Source organism: Rhinolophus sinicus, linkage group LG05, assembly GCF_036562045.2.
Source record: "Rhinolophus sinicus isolate RSC01 linkage group LG05, ASM3656204v1, whole genome shotgun sequence".
Classification (NCBI taxonomy): Eukaryota; Metazoa; Chordata; class Mammalia; order Chiroptera; family Rhinolophidae; genus Rhinolophus; species Rhinolophus sinicus.
This window is the reverse complement of record NC_133755.1, coordinates 23,101,290-23,117,993: the sequence shown is the minus strand read 5'-3', so window position 1 is coordinate 23,117,993 and position 16,704 is coordinate 23,101,290. Positions and strand designations below refer to the sequence as shown.

The window sequence follows — 16,704 nt, the reverse complement described above, 5'->3', positions numbered from 1 at the left end:
AATAATTATAATTTCTTGAGTAGCAGAATTTCTACTCTCATTACAAAGGGGTTCAAAGCAGTTTAGAACCATTACTAATTGACTGCATGTGTGATCTTTGGTTTTATAGATCTCTTCATTCATTCTTCTATTTTTATACTGGTCTGGCATAATCGTGAGACAATCTTCCAAATATGAGATGCAGGAAATTATCTGGTGTTAATAATAATAATAATAAATGTCTTACTGTGTTTCCTCTGTACTAGTGTTGATTAGCGTTCATAAATTCAAATACCTACAGGATGCTAGAAGGTAAAGTAAGTGAGTGGGGTTGCTAATAATAAATAAACTTATTTTAAAAAATGCCTTATTCTCCCCTTAGTATTGCATTAGGAAAAAACAACAGTCTAAGTTTACTCATTCGAATTCAGTATCAGATTGGGGAGAAGTAGGTCAGCGGTGAATCAGAGAGTAGAAAATTTGTGTATGTTTATGTTGTTTTAAAATATATTGTGAAATATTGCATATGCACCAGAAATAATAAATAACATTAAAGTAAAAGCTTATGCATCCATTATTTAGTTTTAGAAGCAAAACATTACAAATGCTTTTGATTCCTGAGTATCCAACCTTCCCTCCTCACCCACCTACCCCCAGACATATTCATTATATCGATTTTGGTTGTTACTAGTTCTTTGCATTTCTATAAGTATTTATTTCATAATTAATTATCTTGAAACAATGAATATAATCATTTATCATATTTAAAAATTTATATACATGGTGTCATATTGTATGTGTTCTCTTGCTGACTGTTTGGTCTACTGACGTCAGTTGTTTGAAGTGTGTTGAGACTTTTATAGTCTAGTGTGTGGTCAGTTTTCTCAAATGTTTCATGTGCATTTTTTTCAAATGTGTAGTCTATAATTAATGGATATAGGTTTTATATGTGTCTATTAAAACAGGCTTATTAAGTTGTTCAAGTATTCTCTTTCTTTTCTCATGCTTGATTTATCACTTATAAAAACAGGGTATGTTAAAATCTTTCCCTCTAATGGGGGATTTGTAAATTTCTTTTTGTGATTTCTGTCAAATTTGCTTTACATATTGAGAGGGAGAAGAATATGCCACCCCAGAATATATCACAAGTACTGTCTCTATAACAGGAGATAGAGAGACATCTTTATCACCAAGATAGAGAACTTACAGCTGAGAAGGTGATATGAACAAACTTTGTTACTTCTTCACTAATTTAATGCCCCAAGCCCAAACTTCTTTGTCTTGTCAATTCTTCACAAATGTATTGTCTCTTTGTCTAAAGGTTTAAAAGCTGCCTACTTTGGCTACTTCTTTGAGTCTCATATTTCTATGATCTCCTGTAGGTACAAAATTATTATTTTTTCCTCCTGTTAACCTGTCTTTTATCAATTTAATTACTGGACCAGCCAAAGAACCTAGAAGGGAAAAATGGAAAATGTTTCCTCCCTTGCAGTTTGTCGAAGCAATTTGGTATATAGAACTTAGAATTTTAACATAACATAATATCTGTTGAACTAAACATGAATTTTATGTAGTTATTAAAAATATATATTAAATAGAGGTCCAGAAGATTTCTGTTGGTTAATATTTGCTTGGAATAATTTTTCTATCATTTAACTTTCAATATTTTTAGGTTCTTATATTTTAGCTGTGTCTTATATCTATATTTTTATATCCATTCTAATACTACAGCCATTTTTCTCACATTCTTTCACCTAATTACAGAGTTATTTTGATTTATGATCAATTTTGATTACTTATACTTCATAGTTTATTCTTCCATTTCTTCTACTGGCCAATTCTCTTTTGCCCATCTTTCCCGTCTTCTTTTAAAGTAACCAGTTATTTTTTATTCCACTTACATATATATTTTTTCTATGTCTTTAGAATTTGTACATTGTCTTCTCTCTTCTCTTTCTTATGTCCTCCCTTCCTTCCTTTTTTCCTTCCTTCCTTCCTTCCTTCCTTCCTTCCTTCCTTCCTTCCTTCCTTCCTTCTGTATTCTTCCCTTCCTTTTAATTTCCTTTCATACCTGTGTAAAGGGGCACCTGCTAATAATTCCAAACTATGGCCATGTGGAAATCTATTGCCAGAGACTCTTGCCTTATGTATATTTCCTTAGCTTTTTATTTTGAAATGAACTTCTCTAGGAAGTTCCAAAGTACAAGGCAATCTTGTGCTCCCTTTACCCAGCCTTTCCCAACAGCAACATCTTGCTTTACTATAGTACATTATCAAAACCAGGAAGTCAACATTTGTGTATACTCTACAGAGTTTATTCAGATTTCACCAGTTTTGCAAGCATACATTTGAGTGTGTATATAGTTTTATACAATTTGATTATATCTGTAGCTTTGCGTAATCACTACATTCAAGATGAAAAACTGTTTAATTACCATAGGACTCTCTGGTGCTACCCGTTGATTTGTCTTACTTTTTTTTAAATAAACCATTTATTAGATGTGTCTTTCTAGGCCTGCGTAGTGCTGAATGAGATAGTAGCTTATATATTTTGCTTTTTTTGAACTCTGAAAAAATAAGATATTTTATATATATACAGATGGATATATATGTAAATATATATATTTATATATAAACATAAGTAATCAAAATATATATTTATATATATCCAGATGGATAGATATAAAATAACTTATTTTTCCAGCGTTCAAAAATAATCAAAATATATAAGCTACTATCTCATTCAACACTATGCAGGCCTAGAAAGACACGTCTATTGCCTGAAACCAGCCTGGAGCTGCCTGCTTGCCATTTGGTACACATTACAACTCAGTTAAATAAAACTATATCTGACGATATGTTGTATGTCTTCATCTAGCACTTGGTGTTTGTTTATCAGGAGATGTAGACATTGGCATTCTGTACTTCTTACTCTTTAGACACTGAAGAAAAAAAGGTAAACATTGTTCATTTTAAGACTTTATCAATTTACTATGTAGAATACTTAGTGTTAAACACAGTAAAGCAAGGTCATCTTTTCCTTCTGGCAATCTGCACATGCCATCCATAAATCTCTTTCCTCAGGCTCCTGACTCTTGTGAATGTGTCAATGTATATGAATTTCAACTGTGATTCTCCACCAAGGAAGTCCAATACTTATCATTCCCACTGTAGCACAACCCCAGACCTGAAAGTCTGCCCTGGGTCTCTGTGTGTTTATTAACTTATAACTCAACATTAAATACACTTCCTGGGGAAACAACACTGTGTTTACTTTTCTGGCTCTCAACCTCTGAAGAACCATCATAATCTTTTGTGGAAGGATCTCACTTCACATTTCTAAGGTCATAATAACAATACTGACAGAAATTGTGTTCTGGTCCCTTCCTGTGTATGTGGAACTCTGCAACCCACTTAACAAGGATTATTCCATTTCATCCTCACAGCAAGCCTATGGGGTAGGTAACATTAGTGACCCTGTTTTACCAATGAGGAAAGTGAGGCTTCTGGAAGTCAGTGTGCCTGGTAAAGATCACGCAGAGAAATGGAGCTGAATTTTAAGTGAGATGTGAATATATGTAGTCTCATACCCTGTTATGCTCTGGAGAGCTAGTTTTTAGACTTTGTATATTAAAAATGAGAAAATGATGGAATAAATGATAAAAGAGTAAGATTCGGGTCACATTGAATCTGGGAGATGAATACCACACATTCTCTTCTGATCAAGTTCATACAGAGTTTTATTTAAAAAATAACAAAAATCTACAGACCAAATGGCCTTTGAAGTATTACTATTTGGAAAGATAAGCTACATGCAAAATATATTTTCTTCATTAAATTCAAAGGGTAGAAACTGGTCAGTGTATCCTACTATAGCTAAATACAGGGACATAGAAAGGTTTAGTATTGCTACAACACCATATCGTTGGACTGGACAAAAGCTGATAAAGACCATCGTCCATTAAAAGAATAAATCAAAGGATGGTAATTGATTTATATTTAACAGTGAATTAAACACAGCAAATTTCATATTATATCCAACTAAGGTGTGAATAAAGAACAGTTAATGAACAAGGTGATAGTTGGCTAATAGATTCTTTCATGAGATCCGAGATGAGTGCAGGCTCATTATAAAGTGTCTGTTTAGAGTCCATTTTAAAAGATGTGGAATTTGGCAGGCAGTTTTCCTGCTAGAAGCATTCATTGTTATTCCCGGTCACGTAGGAAGAATGTAGTGTCTGACAATGATGGACAGTGCAGCAACCTTGCTGCTTGGAAATTAATCTGAAGTCCTCTTCTCGAGAGCTGCTATCTTTTGTTACTACACAGAAGCTTGATTGTACTAATAATGTGTGCCCAACTCCGTAAGAGACACAGTGCAAGGCAGAAGCCTAGAATTTCCAAAGAAAAACAAAACATTGCAAAAAAATAACTAAAGAGGAAATTTTAGAGGAATGTATTAATTTTAATTATCAGGGTATTTAATAAATGCTCTGTGGCTGTACATCAAATTGCAATAAATAGCTTTAAGCAACACAATATGCAATATAGGAACATATATTCTACATTAGGAAATGTGTCATATGTGCTTGATTAATACCAAAATCAATACTAATACTAATCATAACTCATCAAATATTTATTGAAATTGGTCTAATAATAATAAAAATGATAATAATAATAAAGGAAGCATATAGTTATTGAGCTCTTAGTATAGGCTAGGTATGATGCCAGGTAGTTTATAGATATTAAATCATTTAATCTTCATAATGAGAATGTAAATAATGTTATCATCTCAGTTTTATAAGTGAGACAACAAAGTCTTTTAAAGGTTGAATTGCCAAAGCAGTTTTACTTCAGAGCCTATATATTTAATCACTAAATAATATGGTCTCTTTCTCTCCCTAGCTGTATAATGAACTCATTGACAGTGAAGGATAAAAACAAATAATAATATAGCAGACACCTACTTAGTATTTATATGTGTATGTGCAAGGCATTATTATTTATATATATATGTGTGTGTATGTGTATATACATATATGTGTGTGTGTGCATGTATGTATGTATCTTAAAGAATATGTATACATACATTTACATGTATTTTCTATAAGCATACACGATAAATATAAATTGCATGCAATATTAGTATAATTTATAGATACATATAAAAATGGATGTATGTGTATTCATTTGATTCTCACATCCTATGAGGCATGGATTATTATTATTATTATTACCTGCGAGCTACAGATGAGAAAACTGAAGCACTGAAAGAACAGATCACTTGGCCACATTGGCCCAATGACTCACCCCAGGGCCAGAGCCAGACAGGGCCAGTGCTGCACTGCTACCCACAATGCTCTACTACCCATGCTAGTGATAAGGATCCACAAACAGAATGAGATTGATTCCAGGGCAGCAAGGTTTTGTGAGAGATTTTCAAAACAAGGACATTTGTTGCTCAGGTTTTGACACCTTTTCTGAATCCCTTCTCCACATTTTCATGAAGAAATCAGTTATCAGGTGCTATGGTCTGAATGTTTGTGACCCCACGATGTTCCTATGTTGAAATGCTAATGCTCAAGGTGATAGTATTAGGAGCTGGGACCTTTGGCAATTGCTTAAGCTATGAAGGTAGAGCCCCCAGGACTGGGATTAGTGTCTTTATAAAACAGACTCCAGATCGCTCCCACGCCCCTTCTGCCATGTGAAGACACAGTGGGGAGGAACCGGGAAGAGGGCTCTCTCCAGAATGCAACCACACTGGCACCTGGATCTTGGACTTCCAGGCCCAGAACTGTGAAAAATAAATTTCTGTTGTTTATATGCCACCCAGCCTGTGGTATTTTGCTAATAGCAGCCCAAACAGTCTGTTTAACATAAGGTTAAACAGAGAAAATTTCTTGTGACCGACATGTAACCAGGGCTCGTACAAGACCAATGAAACATACCAAGGCACCGCAGAGTGAAAGCGAGAGCAGTGGCGCCCTCTGGAGGAGAGGAGTGTCATCACAACCTTGGATCTGACTGGATTGCTTAGGCTATGTATGCTTTTTGGAGGAATAAGACAGAATAATATTTTTTAAAACAAGGGTTTACATATATCTATACAGTGTATATGTATACAAATATACAAACATATATGCTGTGTATGTATGTAATGTGTATATGTATATCCATTCTTATCACACACACATTTGATTTTTGGGGGAAAAAGATTGAAAATTACTCCAGCTCTTCTAGAGAAAGGAAAGACCTGAGATTCTCTTTTTAAACTATTGCATTCCTGGATTTTTTTTTCAATTACCGTTGACATGCAATACTATTTTAAATTAGTTTCATGTGTACAGCATAGTGGTTAAACGTTACATTCCTGGGACTTTTGAGAATACATTTTAATCCCACTTAAAATTTATTTGTAGAAAAACTGTCATCGATTGAGGGCCTTAGGAAATACACTCCTGTTTGAGGTATTCAGGAGATTATCTATTTAGGAGTAACAACAATTCTGGGTTAATATCATCACCCAGCTAGCTTCTATTTACTGGGCTAGGTGAGTGCAATCGTAGTGGTGTCCAGGGCGAAATAGAATAGCTCACGTGGAAGTATTGTATCTTACCAACATGGCACCATGAACTCTGTCATTGGGATCCAAATAGATTTTTTTTTTTAAAGGGGGAGTTAGGAAGGCCAAGTGTTGTATTGTTGGGTCTGGTAGTAGATGCTGATAGAAGTTTAATGATTAAGAGCAAGGAAGCTGTTGCAACTCCCACTTACCTGCTTTGTGGACTTGCACATGTGTAATTTATTTGTGACTCAGCTTCTTTGTTTGAGATGTAAATAATAGTTTCTATATCATAGAGTTGTTATAATGATTACATCAGTTTCTACCTGTAAAGATCTCAAAACATCCATACCACCTAATCGGATATATATATATATATATTCTTTCACTAAAATTACTGGAAAACCCCAGCCCTTCCTTGGTATTTAAAAGCATAAAGAACATTAGCAACATTTCTCTGGAGATTAGAGGTTTGATCAAGGACATTTCCTCTTCTAGTACTGATGAGAGAGTAATATATGAATCCTCAGGGCTCCATATGCAAAGCTGTAGGGAGACTTGGCCTGTTTTTTTCCGAGGAATGATGAGAATGTACGTGGATGTGTTATGCTGTACCCCAAAGAGTTTGTTAGTGTGAGGTTATAGCTAATAAATTACTGAAGCAAAACAAAACTTCCCTGGGAAAGTGACCAGCTAGGTACATTTTGCTTTCAGGATGCATGGACCACTGCAGTCTGCATCTGTCTCATCATCTCATCCCTTCTTACTCCATCGTCCTGGGGCTCTGATGCTGGCAGCTACCCAGGGTTGCCCAATGCAATGTTCCCAACCCCATCACTGGAATCTGTTTTCTTGTGTGCGTAACAAATGTGTTGTTTCATCCTAAACCTCATCAAAGTATATTTTTCCTTAACATCCTGTTTTCGCTGGCTGAGGAAAAGCATGATTTGCTTATACAATAAAGACTGCATCAACTTAGTACATAAGTATTTATGTTTTCCTGAAATACTCCTAGACCACTGCTTTTGCTCAGAGGGTAAGTGTCTAATGCTAATTCTAGGAACAAAGGAATTGACTTCTTTCAGAGTAGGATAAAAGAAGGAAGTTAGCAAGCAGTTTGCATATAAAGGTAGCCGCCTCTGCCATCCTGTTATCTCATAGGTTCTAAAGCATAATAATTAAAATAATTGTTAACGTTTTCTGTGTTCCAGGTACTATGCTAACTGCTTATGAACATGGCTTTATTTCCTTCTCACAATTCAGACCCCTGAGGTGGGAGGTGTAAATCATTATTGTGCTTATAGATGTGGAAACTGAGGTTTACAGCAAGTAAGGATTTTGCCAAAGGAAAGCAACTAAGAAATTGGGGAGCCAGTAATCTAATCCAAACGGTTAGAGTCAAAAGCTCTTATGAGTAAGAACAGCCTTGGTTCTGTTATTTCCTCAGTTGGAAGAGAGTGTTTTCAAAAGACACCTAATTCTATTACTCAAAACATATCCTTTATGTACAGAATACCGACACAATGGACGAACTAGATTATGTTACTCTGGAGCACAATTGCTTCAGATCTTTCTGGGGAAGGAGGCAATTTCCTGTCAAACAATATGATTATTTTCATGCCAAAACATCATGTTTGCATATAGTCACATTCAGTTTTTATGTGCTGACTTCCCAAATTAGAAGAAATAATACTACGTCTAAGGGACCCTCCTGAGCTACCTGGCTCTGTCTCTTGTGCTCTGACCCTGGGTCTCCAGTCTGCCCCAACCAGGCTCACATACTCGTCCCTGTATTTTCATGTGTCCCCCATCTCCGTTTCGCCAGCACCCACCTATTCAGCAAGGCTCACCTCCATGCAGACTTCTCTTCTTCCTCCACCTAGAAACAAACACACAGAAAACCTCTCTCTCTTCTCTAAACTCCCAAAGTCAGCTAACTGTTCCTCTCTGATGATGTCAGGTGTATTAGTCTTCTCGGGCTGACATAACAAAATACCACAGACAGGGTGTCTTAAACAACGGGAATTTATTTTCTCCCAGTTCTGCAGGCTGGAAATCCAAGATCAAGGTGCTGGCAATGTTCGTATCTTCTGAGGCCTCTCTGAGAAGGTTATCTTCTTGCTGTGACCTCGCATGGCCTTTCCTCTGTGTGTGTGCACTCCTGGTGTCTCTTCTTCCTATAAGGACACCAGTCCTATTGGATTAGGGCCCCACCCTGATGACCTCAGTTAACCTTAATCACCACCTTAATACAGTCACATTGGGGGTTAGAGCTGCAAGCATGAGAATTTGGAGGAGACACAATTTAGTCCATAACACCAGATTTTACTTGATATTCAGGATCATAGTTGTTGCAGCAGTAGCTTAATTCACCAATAGTGTGGGAGCATCATAGAGAAAGTAAGTCTATGCAATTCATCTCTATAACTCCTGCAACATTCGGAACAATGCTCTACAAATAATACTAATAAGCTACTATTGAGTGAGCACAGAGCATTTAATACACCACTAGGCACTTCACACGGGTAGCATCCCATCCCAGCAATAACATTTTGAGGTAAATCAGATCCCCTGACATTAGAGAGGATGAAACTGAAGACTGGATAGATCGGGCATCCTGGTAAAACTCTCATGATTGGTAAAGGGCAGAACTGAAACAGACCTGGGTCTATTCTAAAGCAAACCTCAGTCTCTTTTTCCTCCAAATCTGCCTTTCGTGACATTTGTTGATGCAGACACATGTCACTAGAGTAGGCCATTGGTGGTGACATTTTCTTTTTCCCATTTCCTATGATCAGGAAAATTGAGGGGATTTTCTTTGATCACTTTTGTTCGGACAGGCAGAAGAGGAAGAGATAGAAATGTTAGAAAGTTAAGTATAGCAGGAGCAAAAGGAACTCCTTCTTTTTCAGGAAGCAATATTGAAGTACATAATAAAGGTGAGAAAAGTGAGGAAGGTGTAAAGAAGGTGACTGACATAAGATTGACTGCATATTTCAACCCAGAATAAAATGATAAAAATTAACAAACACGCAGGTAGATGCATGGCCTCACAGGGGGTGTTTTTCAGGCAGTAAGAGGTCCACCTGCCCCATAACATCCCTCATTATCCACCAATAGTGCCTGAACTGACCATATTGTTGTACCCCCAGTGGTCTGAGATCTTAGAAGATACCAGCCCGGTTGCAGTCCAATCCCCTTTAAAATGTATAAATCTAACCTGTAGGATAATGGTTAACCCATTAAAGTACTAAGATATCACATTGAATGTGAGCTGCAAGATAAACATGTTTTTGTTGTTGTTGTTGTTTTTGTTTTTATAATATGACAGTAAATTGTACATCATGACAAAGCAGGTACACATCACAGTTCACAGACCTAGATGTCCAGGCAAAACATGACATCTTGGGAGGCCAGGGAAGGATTTATCATGGGGTGCATTGGGAGTGCATGGGAAAAGGGGAGGAAAGGAAAGGCACCTGGAGGAACAACGGCGAGAAAGACATTTAAACTGAGGGTAGGATGTTACCAAAAAACCATCTGCTAATTTCCTGCAAGAGTAGATCCCTAAAACACTTAGTACATAATAGTTGAGAGTTTTGTGGGTCTAGGATTTCTCAGAGGCAAAGCAGAGGGTGGGGGTGGACTGGGGCCAAAAGTTTGAGACTAGTAGGTTTGAGTCAAGCAGGATAAATAAGTGGCCTTCAGTGACTTTTTCTCTCTTTGCCATTTACACTCAGGAACATGATTTATACAGCCTTCTTCCATACAAGATCTGAACTCTGGTGGGAAGTCATGCTTTCCATTTTTCATGCATCAATTTTCTATTTGGCTCATATAAGAGTCCAGAAACTCTTACCTGTCTTTCCCTAAACTGTCTGGATAATTGCTTCTATTCTCTGCTTTGCTTGGACTGTGGGAACCTAGCCCATTTAAGGCATTTTTCTTTCAGCTCACACTCACTTGGCTTAAAAAGGTGCTGCTACTGAAGCAAGGTCAAGATGGACAATTAGTCCTGACAATTCACATTGCCCAAGTTTCTGACTCAGTTACTTGACGTTTGTTAAGAGGGAGAGAGAAAAAAAAAATGGCAGAGACCTCATTCTTCTTAGCTACTTTAAAGTGTAAATCATTAACCACCTGTCTAAGTCTGCTGCAGCTGGCTGCCTCTTTCTGCTCACACCTTCCTTTTTAATGAATTGTGTCATACCATGAGTCTGTGGGTGGGAAGATTTCTCTAATAGCCTCATGGCTAATCCTCTCCACAGCTCTGTGGTGGCTTGGAGCCAATATCCTGCTGTCTCTTGAAATCCAGCACAGTTATTCTAGAGGATCAATTAAGACTGTGCAGCAAATTAGAGGACCAGGGTGGAAGCTTAAAGCAGACTCTTGTACGGCGAGCATCTACCATTGGCTTCAAACTTATTTGGAGACTGTGTTCATTGTAGCGAAGACAATATTGGCAATAAAGGGATTGCGACCTATGTAAAACAAAGGGGGAAGTGATGGAACTATATTTCACTTGCATTCTTCAGAGCTTGAAGAAGAATTTATTTTTATGAGTGAAAATACAGTGATCAGACTTCAACACCCTTGCATATAAATTAAATTTATAGAATTAGAAACTTTTCATACTACTAAGACTATAGTTTTAAAAATTAAAACTGTCAGAAGGTATTTTAAGCAGTCTGTTTATTGGCGAGCAAAAGTGTCTGGATTCCAAAAATTTAAATCAGAAGTTATGGGTATTCTCATATACATATCTACCACTAGGTTAGAAGCCCATTTAGTAGCATTTTAATTGTGTAAAACGCCTGAGAGATCCATATAAATTAGAGAAATGTAAAAATTTCCTCAGAGAATTAGAGAACAATTCTTGTCAATACAAAGTATTTTTACCATGTAGTTGCACAAAACATGTTTATGATAGTTCTTGCAATATAGAAGATAAGACAGATGCAATATAAGCTAGCATATGCAAGGTGATGTATGAATAAGGCAAAAGAAAAAAAAGCGTTAAGGAAATTCCAAGAAACAACAAATTACTTCTAACTGCAGTGTTTTAAAAATGGGAGAACTGGAATTTTTAATTTTAATTTTTTAATTTGAACCTTGAAGCATTGTAGCTTTTGAAGATTTTTAACAGAAACTTCAAGTCTGAAAAATGTCCAGATGTAAAAAAGAGTACAGTTGAACCTGCCATTTTGGCTGGAGCATCTTTGGGCACCAATGGGAGATCAGCTTAGTAAGGTGGACAGCAGTCCAATCTTGCTGGGCATATAATGGCAAAGTATCTAGAGGTATATTTCTTCATCTCCGTTAAAACCGATCACAATCATTGATAGCCAGGCTAAATTTTTTTGTTGTTTTCCTCTGGATTTAGGAGATTTTTCAATACATGGTACCATGGTATGAATGTTTATGTTTCCCACAGAATTCATGTGTTGAAATTTTAACTCCTGAAGTGATGGAATTAGGAGGAAAGGCTTTGGGAGGTGATTAGGCCATTAGCCCTTATAAATGGAATTCATGTCTTATCAAAGAGGCTTCAGAGAGAGTCTCTTTTCTGCAATGAGGGGATATAGTGAAAAGACCTGTCTGTGAACCAGCACATCCTCCCCAAACATCAAATGCTGGTGCCATAATCGTGGACTTCCTAGCCTCCAGACTGTGAGAAATAAATGTCTGTTGTTTATAAGCTATAGTGTCTTGTTATAGTAGCCCTAACAATCTAAGACATACAGGATCTAAAAGCATTCTGTAATTCAGCAAAGCTTTTGTTGACAATCCATCCTGCAAAACTTCACTTATAAATTAAAAAAAAAAGCAGTTTTCCAAAATTTAAAGGAAAATACATAGCAGTTTAAATAAATAAAGGCATATCCATAAAATAAAATAACAGACATTTATTCTGGTAGGATTGAAGAAAAATATTCAAAATGATTCAAAGATGCTCAGACAGTTTTGGTAAGTAAAGTAGGTACATTATAAAGCAGGTAGTACAGTAAAAATTTCTTGATTTAAAAAATATATGTACATACACACAAGAAAAGGTTAAAAGAGTATAAATATATATCAAAATGTTATCAATGGTTTTCTCCAAGTAGTAGGATTACAGGATTTATTTTACTTTTTTTCAAATTTATATGCATTTAAACGTATTTTACAGTAAACATTTTGTAACATAATGTGAACTTATTTTTTCAATAGCATGATTTATAGTAAAACTATTTCACACTGTTTGCAGTGGTCATGTAGGTTAAGTCTGTGAACACGGGTCACTCTTTACTCCAAGACACAACCCCAAAGTCCTCTGAAATGAAAACGAAAACACAAGGACATCCAATCAAAGACTTTCAGCAACTTACAATTGTCTCAGTTTCCTATCTATAAAAATAGGGACTAACAATTAACTTTCCATGTTCCCTGAAGGTTAAGGATGCCTTATCTTTATTTATCTGCTTCAATTATGTTAAACTATATTACTCATTTTAAAATCATGCATTGGGCACTGGCTATACAGCAAACACTGTTAAAGCAAGAGGGTTGCAGATGAGTGCCAAAGTGAAGCTATTCCATTTGGTTTTTCAAAAGTAATCTCTGTAGCTTCTCAAATTTGAAAAAGTACACTACTTATGTAGATACACCTCAGTTTGTGTATTACATACTCTTGCACAATGGAGAATAACCAGTTTATGCCACAGATATGGGAAAAAATAATTATAACTACATATTTGTAAGTCTGAATATAATAATTGCTAAGGTTTAGAAAAATAATATTTGAAATCAATTTGGACTTTAAAAGGTTTCCATTTTTTCAACAATGTGGTTTTAATTTTTTATAAAAGTGATGCATGTGTGTGTGAGGACAGAGCCAGGAGAGCAGTTTCCAGGCTCTCGGCCTCACGTGGAAAGGTGCTGGCTCAGGTAGTAAATGGCCATCAACTGTGATTGGATGGCCATCAGCTGTGGCTAGTTGGCTGTCAGCAGTAACCAGTGAGCCATTGGCCACTGATATAAAGGCCGTGGCTAAGCTAGCAAGTGCAGAGTGTGGATTGTGGATTGCAGAGAGGCGGGTTGCCGTTACCAAGTGAGATTGGTTGGCAGAGAAGCAGACGGTGGGTTGCGGATCTATGGCTCCTGCTTCCTGTGTCTCCAACCCAGCTGCCAGCGAGACTACAGTGGTATGACTCCCCTATCTATAGTTCGGTGAGTGTTCCTTTTTGTCCTCACCATGTCCTGCGTTCTTATGAGGGGAGCAGGACCAGAGACCCCGCATGATACCCAGGGTTAGGGTTAGGGTTAATGTTAGGGTTATAATACATTCAAACAATAGTGAAAAGTAGAAAAGCACCTATCAACTTTTAAAAGAAAATCACAAAATACTTTTCCAATAATTATTTGTAATATATATGAATATATAAGTAAATATAATTGGGTTATATCAAACTTCTCTTTTTGTAATGCTTTTAAATATCAACATATCACGAACATCTTAATGTTAATAAATATGAATTTATATAATAATTATATTGACTGCTAGTGTCCAATGTCATGAATATAGAAGATAACAAAGTGATAGGAAAGTTGAAAAGTGCATTACAAGATAAAAATTATATTCTCAATTTGGGATGCCTCTATTTATCACTGTATAAAGTTGAAAAGTCAGAATAATTTGGACTAAAGCATAAAGGAATACTTTTTATTTCTGTGTTTGCCTGAACTCTGCAAATAGCAATTCAAGCTCCTACCAGTAAAGATTCTCCTTATAGGTAGAAATCATGGGAAGATATTAAAAATGTGTATATCTTATTTTGCTAACTTGTAAAAGAATTGGAGTGTCTTTAGAGATAGTGAAGTACAAAGGAAGTAGTGCTGGGGTAAGTGAAGCCTTGAAACTGAAAAAAACAGGTGTGGGTGAATGTCTAATTATTACATTGTTTTGTACACCTGAAACTAATAAACAAACAAACAAATGAAAAACAGGTGTGTCTCATTCTGAGCACTAAAATCAGAAGGCATCTTAGAAGGATGCATATTCAACCCAGTATTATGGGTCAGAAACTAGGGGACTATATAGAAGTTAGGTGGCTTATTATAGACACAGACAATGAGAGGATCATGGAGCATCACAACCACGATCTCCCAACTTGAAGTAGAAGATTATTTTGAGTACACACCACAAATTCTCTTTTGCCTTCCTTTTGCAGGTGAACTTTCTTTTATGTTGTCCTTTATCCTTCTAGCCTGCTCAAAATAAGATTATTTAAGATGATGAATATTTGCCCTTGACCTAAGAATGTTTATTTGGACAAGGACATTTATAAGAATAGCACATCGATCTCTGCGCAAGGCATTTATGGACTTCTTTAGCATATGTTTATATTTTGTTGTTGTATTTTTTTTTGTTTATTTGTTTTTTGTTTGTTTTTGTTTGTTTGTTGTTGTTTTGTAATGCTATTCCAACATTCCCAGCTCATCAGATTGAAAGCTTTCTCTTTATCAGGAATCACTGAATACTGCTATCTGAATCTGTCTGCTTTGATTGAGGAGGTCATTTGTGTAACCATGGAGTAAGAAACTGTGGTTTTCTGCAGCCTGAAACAAGCTTTATCAGAAAGCAAAATTGTCTGAGTGACTAGGACAGATTTGGGAGACCGATAGGGGTCTGTGGTACACAGTGAGCCACTAGGCTGGCATCAGTGATGCAAGATGGCATTTAAGGTAATGAAAACCTCGAATAACATGGTTAAAATGCTTGCCACACTTGTAACAGGCATGACAATGTACATGAAAGCTTTTTAAGATATTGTTCTTGTCACAGGTGAGATGAATTCATAACTCGCCTCCCATAAGGGTTTGCTACGTTATTAGTAATACCAGAGAAATATCTTTGTAGCTTTGCAGTGTATTCACCTATCATAATGGTTAGCTGAACAATGCACCTTTAGCATTATCTTTTTGCTTGTGAAACAGAATGTTTAATTAAAATATTTTAACAAAATATGTAAAATTTTCTAATCAGTGTGTTGTATTAAATATTATAAACAATTGTATAAATAACGTGGAAAGTTCAAATAACCCCATGAAATTAAATAATTCAGTTCATTGTTTTTCTCAATATAACCTTGATTTATTTCTGCTATCTTGATTAAACACTAGGATATGATTTATCTTGAGACTGTCCATGGTTCTGAAAGTTCTTCTAGGGATATAATGAAACATCACAGCAGTATTATGGCAGAATCCTCCTCAAGTAATTTTTTTCCAGTTTTATTGAGATATTATTGATAAATAACACATGGAAGTTTAAGATGTATAATGTGATGATTTGATAGATAGATATATTATGAAATGATTACCACATTATTAGTTAATACTTCCATCCTCTCACATAATTCATTATCATGTATGTATGGTGATAACATTTAATATCTGCTCTTTTAACCATTTTCAATCTTATGGTACAGTATTGTTAACTGTAGTCACCATGCTATACATTAGATAGCTTGATGTTATCCATCTTATAACTGCAAGTTTGTACCCTTTGACCAACATGTCCCCAATCTCCTCACCCCCTGGCCCCTGGAAACCATGATTGTACTCTCTGTTTCTAAGAGTTTGGCTATATTTTTACTTATTCCACAAATAAGTGAGAACATACAGTATTTGTCTTCCTTTATCTGACTTATTTCACTTCACATAATGCCTCAAGGTCTTTCCATGTTGTTGCAAATGGCAGAATTTCCTTCTTTCTCATGGCTGATATCTTATTGCTAATAATCCATTGCCAAGCCATGAGAACAACCCAAATATCCATCCATGGATGAGTGCATAAAGAAAATATGGAGATATATGTTTATATATGGACATGTAAGGCCTGAGATTGGGGAAAGAATATTTAAATGGTATGGTTTGTTTTGTGGGTTTTTTTTAAATAGTATATTAGACTATAATTTTTATAGCCTAAATAAAGGAGCCTATAAATTTATTCATAGAAAGTAACTAAATACCCACTGAATCCTGCCAGAGATTATAACCAGTTTTAGGGAAGAATATAAAGATAGTGGTTTTGAAAGGAAGTTTGAAAACAGATTAAGATTCTAATGCTTGTACAATATAAATACAACTCATTATCTGACCTTTTATACATTTAT

At 35.9% G+C, this 16,704-nt stretch overlaps 1 long non-coding RNA gene across 1 annotated transcript in view; it reads left to right on the top strand.

Annotated features, from left to right (window-relative positions):
* Window positions 1-14,518: 14,518 nt before the first annotated feature.
* LOC141571816 (uncharacterized) overlaps window positions 14,519-16,704 on the top strand; it is a 46,283-nt gene continuing 44,097 nt past the window's right edge. Inside the window, exon 1 of the long non-coding RNA XR_012496875.1 lies at window positions 14,519-14,757. This is a non-coding gene — a long non-coding RNA (uncharacterized LOC141571816). The remainder of the gene's footprint in view (window positions 14,758-16,704) is intronic.